The following is a 6,364-nucleotide window of genomic DNA, read 5'->3' on the forward strand; positions in this document are numbered from 1 at the left end:
TTTTCATGCTTTGCCAGTTCAGCAGGACTGACATTAGTGTGTATGCTACTTTATCCGAATTGAGAACAATTTTCCCAACCAGTCTTGAAGATTAGGTTCGGTTAGCTTGTTAATAACAGAAATGGATTACGTGATGAAATCAAAAAAATACTGATATGGAAACAGAATAATGGTTGCTGATTATTTTAAAATAATTCTAAGATATAAAATAAGGATTTTTATTTTATAAATTTCCTCCCACTATTTTGACATTTCGACCACCCTCTGATGAAAAAAGAGAAATTGTATTTCCTTAGTGGGCACGTAGAGCCTAATTAGCCAATTATAATCCCGAATAATATCAGCCAATTATAATTTCTAAAAGGTAGAATCCAATTGCATCCATATGCAACCTCCGCGTGTTTCGCCTCACGTTTAATAAAGACCCAATAATATGACGCCATTTATTTTCACGTGTCAAACCGACCCATCAATATTGAATTGTAGTGGACGGTTGCCATGAGTTCCCTCAATAATATGAGCCGAAGTAATGGGAGCTCCACTCAATTCACATTATATGTCCGATGGAAGTCACAGCTTTTCGGCATCCAGGCCTCCCCAATATTATGAGCAAGATACTGTCCGCGTGTAGTGATCAACTTGCAACCACGGTTGATGGAAGGCAATGAAAAATTAAACCATTTTAATTTTTACTTTTGTGGTTTGAATAAATTTTGAATCATATTCAAAATGAGGGATTTTAATTTTAAAATCATCTCATCATTTTCTTTTCAAATCGCGTGCCATGTTTGTTCGCTTTGCCGGATTCATGCAACTATATTATCTAATAATATACATACATGCATACGACTATATATATCGCATATATATCATAATATGACATTAAACAATAAATAAGGATGATCAATCGTCAACACTATTAGATCCATGTGAGCCAGACATGGATGCAGGTCCAAAACCTAGCTTGAACGCAGGGATGCAAATGCAACTATTACAAGAGCTTCCAATATTTTACATGTCTTCATCTTGTGCATCGGATCCACCATCTTCCAGTCTTGATCTCCCACAATTTCAAATAATTACATTTAAATAGCCATGTCACATAAGGGATACATCTCATGGGGTGGGAACGGGCTATAAACCAGGCACACTTTAAGAACGCGCGGGTTCTGCCCAGAACAGTTCGGGCATATCCGAAAAATTAATTTTTTTCTATTGATTTGATTTCTGGAAAAAATAAAATTTTATGGTACTAAAATTTTCTGAAAAATTTTCTTGCGTGGTTAGAAATAAATTATTCAATATCAAAAATCATACTATTTAGAAAAACCTTGGCTTTGATACCACTGTTGGATATCGATTTTCTCGTGCCCAAAACGCAGCGAAAGTTTTAAAATTTTAATTTTATTTTGACAATCAAAATATATTTGTTTGAGCACTCGTATGGTTTTATATTTAAACATTAATAGGACGTTAAAATATATACCTATGGTGAAAAATCATTAGACTCCAACTACTCAGGTATAAGCGGATGTAGCTCTTGTTGTAAATCTCTACGAACGATCTTCAAAGAACTCCTTCCTTTATTCTTCCAATCAGGTGCACGACTAGAAGATTTATTCCTCTTCTAATTTGCACTAGAAAAATTAGAAGATATTTTACGTTGGAGATCAAAGTTTGAGAGACGGCTCAAACTCATTTTCAAAAGAGAGGGCCGAAAATTGAGAGACTTTGGGAGAGAAGATTTTCGAAAAAATCTCAAGGAGATGGCGGATAGGGTTTTTCGAAAATTGTGAATGAAAAATTCTCTTTTACCCTAAGCCTAATACATATATATATATATATAAGCTTAGGGCCCATTAATTAAATTAAATGCTTAATGGGCTTAATCAATTAAATATTCTAGTTCAACTAGTTTAATTAATTAATTAATCTTTTAAAGTTCAATTAAGAACCTTAATAATATGTATGTTGGTCTTGTACTCCTACAGGCCCATTATATATATACTCATTACATTTAATTTAAATCCCTTATAAATTCAACATTTGAATTTAATATTTAAATTATAAATTCAACTCCTTGAATTTATCACCTACAAAATTTAATATTTAATAAACTCAACTTTTGATTTTAATAAATTAAATTCTCAAATTTTATAAATTCAAATCCTTGAATTTATTCTATTCAAAATTTATAAATTCATAAATCCAACTTCTTGAATTTACTATCTCATAAATTCAACTCCTTGATTTTATTTTCACAAAATTTAATTATCAAAAATTCAATTCCGTGAATTTACTATATCATAATATAAATTCAACTCCTTGAATTTATTCTCTCAACGGGAACAAATGATCCAGCGTTTGTGTGACCCTCATTGGTTCAGAGATACAGCTAGCCGTAGATTTACAACTCCTTGTGAATCAGGACATAATCTTTTATTTGGGCTTATCCTAATTTGCCCCATTCCGTGCACCAACATTTGATCATGAGAATGTCAGAAACTATTTTGATTAAACCAATCGAATCATGGTAAGAGCGTCTAGTAGCATTGCCCCATGATTCCCTAGGTATCACTGATAGTGACTGCAATAATCAGTCGATTATGATTAACGTACAGTACGGTCCCTTCATCTCATATATCTCGATCGAATCTGCAACCATTGGTTCATCGAGGGTTACATATTAGTTCGATAATTATGTGATACATATAATAATGGCATCGTATGTACCATTGGAGAACTCCTTCTCCAATGTACATCTCATACTCTCGCCAGAGATTCCACGAACTATTATTTCATCAGATCACATAGGATATCCACACCCATAAGTGAGCGGTGAATCCCCGACTACAATGCATTGGCTCCTATATGTGTCGCAACGGTACCCAACCTCGCCACCTAATGACTCTCCTGGAGTCGGTAAATGAGTCAAAGCACAGCCCTAGCATATAGAGCCTCAGTGTTGTCCCGGATCGTAAATACAAATGGTGTACAATCATAACCACGGACTTATCTTCTCGATGAATGATAACCATTTGGAATGTCCGAGAGAGGATAGTTTAGTATAATCATCATATGACTACCCATTTGCATGTTTGGACATCTCTATGCTTTTATCAAGAAACGCAGTACACAACATCACAGATGCTAGTCTCGAGCTCAAGCGGCCTTTATCCTTATTTTAGGCGGCTAAATCAACTAGGAACGAATTTTGAATATGCAGTGTTTACAAATGAGTTTCAACATCGAATTACGATTCATTTGCATTAAAGCTTAATCAAGGAATTTATCTATGCTGATCGCATGGGTATACTGATAAAGTAAAACGAAACCATTAAAAGTTAAATTACATTAAGATAAATATTGTTTATTACAACTGAGTCAATAAATTCCCTAGCCAACATTTAGGCTTACATGGCATCTACTCTAACACAATTTTCTAACTTATTCTAATACCAAATTTAAGAAATTGATTTATATTTTAAACTTAATAATGTGATATTGAATGCAGGAAAATAAGTCAAATGTTACCTCTAATTATTGAATATGAAGAACGTTTTGAACACCTCATTTGAATTTCTTAAAGTTGTTAGAGAGTCTTCTAAGCACTCTAAACTAAATAATTGTTAGTGTGTAACTTTTTATGTTTGTGATTAAGGACTCCAAATGTCACTATTTTATAGATGTTTTGTAACTATCATAAAGAAAATAGAGATTTGGGGAAACTTGATGATGTTTATTCGAAATATATTAAATAAATCTCAAGATATTTACTATCTTAATATACATAGTATCATTGATTTTCATTCCTTCGAATACGAGAGTCTCATATGTTTATTTTAATCAAATACGTTGATCATAACTGAATTATTTTATGGATTTAAATAAAATAATCTTGTACCCACTTCGCCCTGCTCTAGACCCGGACAAATATAAAGGAGTACGAATCTAGAAAAATGAGCTGTAAGGTACGCTGAAAAGTTCTTTTCTTTTTTTCAATTTGATGCACAAATATTTAGATAAGACTTTTCACTGGAGAATTCGTAATTTCGTTTCGATTGAGCATTATATATTAGTGATCAGGAGAATAGGGCTTTGGACCGAAGAATAATCTTCGGTGTACGGCCCAAATCAATACAAGATAAAAAAAATTTGTATACATATAGACTTGAATATCAACAGGACGGATTCTAGTATCACCAAGTGAAATGCGGGAGAAATATTAAATATTTTGTCAAATGATGAATTATATACACTTCAGTATATGTGTAAAGTCTAAAAAATTCGAACTACGTAACTTTACTGCATGCAATCTAGGGTTTTATTTAAAAATATATATTTAATAATTTTCATGCATTTCATGTATGATTATTGAATGATTAAGATTTATTTCATGTTTATTTTAAATTTCATGCATTAGGCTTTTAAGTTGTATTTCGGGCTCGAACGGGTAATGGAGACCGAGAATAATCTATAAAAATATTTTTATTAAATAATTAATAATATGAGGTTTTTATAAGTGTGATTTTTGAAAATATGTTTTGGTTGGGTGTTTTTACTCGCCGGGACATGTTTTTAACCTGTACGCAAATTTTAACAGTTCGAAAGACTTTTTAAGGGCGCAGATAATATTTTCAAAACGTACGTAAATGAAATATTTTTCAGGAGCGTATTTGGGCTTGATGAGTTTATTTTAATGTTTAGTGGACCCAAAACCCTTTTAAATTCATTTAAGTCATAATTAAGGCCCATTTATGCATGAATTTTCTACTTAAACCATACACCATCAAACAATAACCCTAAACCTAATTTCGGCCGCCCCCTCCCTCTCATTTAGCAGCAACTCCCCACGTTTTTCAGTAGCGAACCTGCAACAAACTTCGGTCTTTGAGATTTTTTCAAGAAAAGCTCCTCCTCCGCCTCTCCAGTTCACGTCCTGCACGTAGTTTTTTCGAGTTTCCAAGCGTATAAACGTTAAGGCATGTCATGTTTCTTCTTTTTCCGTCATTTACGTCGTTTTTATTTTGATAGGTGTGCTATGTATGTATAATGCTCGGTCCCTGCATGACATCACGTTTTTGTCTTTGGTTTGTCATGAAATACATGCCAAAACAACTAGAGAGCCAAAATAATCCAAACATCATAATATAGCTCCTAAGACCCTAGAATCTCATTCTAACTCGTATCTCCTCGCCTGATGAAACGTCTGCTTATTCGTTTTCTTAAAACATGCTAATTTATTTTTTTCAAACCTCACATAGCATTCTCGAATCATAAAATATTTTGGAACCATTTTAAAAATAAAACAACCAACTATTTTATCAACTCAAAAACATTATTTGAAAAGTATATCCCATACTATACCTCTCAAAAACCAATCATAAATAAATCGTCACAAAAATATCTTTAACATAACTTAAAATCATAAATCATAACTAGTGCGAAAAACTAGCGTCGGTCCTCGGCTTATGTGCACCTTCAGTCCAGTCAGATCAACCATCAAGACCTCCACAAAAATTATTATCATAATCACCTGCATCAATCACACCTAGTGAATCTAAAGACTCAACACGTCATATCCTTGATAAAAAGTAATACGTAATACAGTTAACATATAATAGTGAAAAATACTTGTACTTAAAATATCATTTTCATGAAGATGCATAAACTTAAAACATAACCCTTTTCGTAAACATTTTTCATGATGCATAAACTTTAAAAACATTTTCATGATCATTTTTAATAAACATTTTCATAAACATATTCATATCAACATATTCATATTCGTATCAACATATTCATATTCATGTTCGTGTTTGTTGAATTCAGATCGTGATTATGGCTCGTATCCTTGATCGTATTGGGCGATGGATCCATCTAGAGAAAACCACAGTACTGGGCTGCGGGGGACACCAGCGACACTCTCACCAGTCAACTGGGCCCTGGCCAACATATTAACATATTCGTATAAGTATTCGTATTCGTATTCAACGGAAACACGATCTCGGGCTCCCAATGGGACCATAACCCTCACGATATTTTCAACATGTAGTAGTCACAATTCCTTCACGTCCTTCAACATTTCGTATTTCCATCACTTAATAAAAACATGCATATAATATCATTTTATTTTGAAACCAAGCATACAACATATATTTTAAATGTCCAATTTAAATAATCAAAATCTATAAATATTTAAAAATCATAGTTAACATATTAAAATCATAAATATCCTATAAAAATTTTAAAATAAACATTTTTAACAGATTAAAAATCCGTAAACATTTAAAATAAACGTTTTGACATAAAAATCTATAAACATATAAAATTCCATAAATATTTAAAATAATCAATTTAACAT

The sequence above is a fragment of the Primulina tabacum genome, chromosome 1, assembly GCF_025594145.1.
Source record: "Primulina tabacum isolate GXHZ01 chromosome 1, ASM2559414v2, whole genome shotgun sequence".
In the NCBI taxonomy this organism is placed as follows: domain Eukaryota; kingdom Viridiplantae; phylum Streptophyta; class Magnoliopsida; order Lamiales; family Gesneriaceae; genus Primulina; species Primulina tabacum.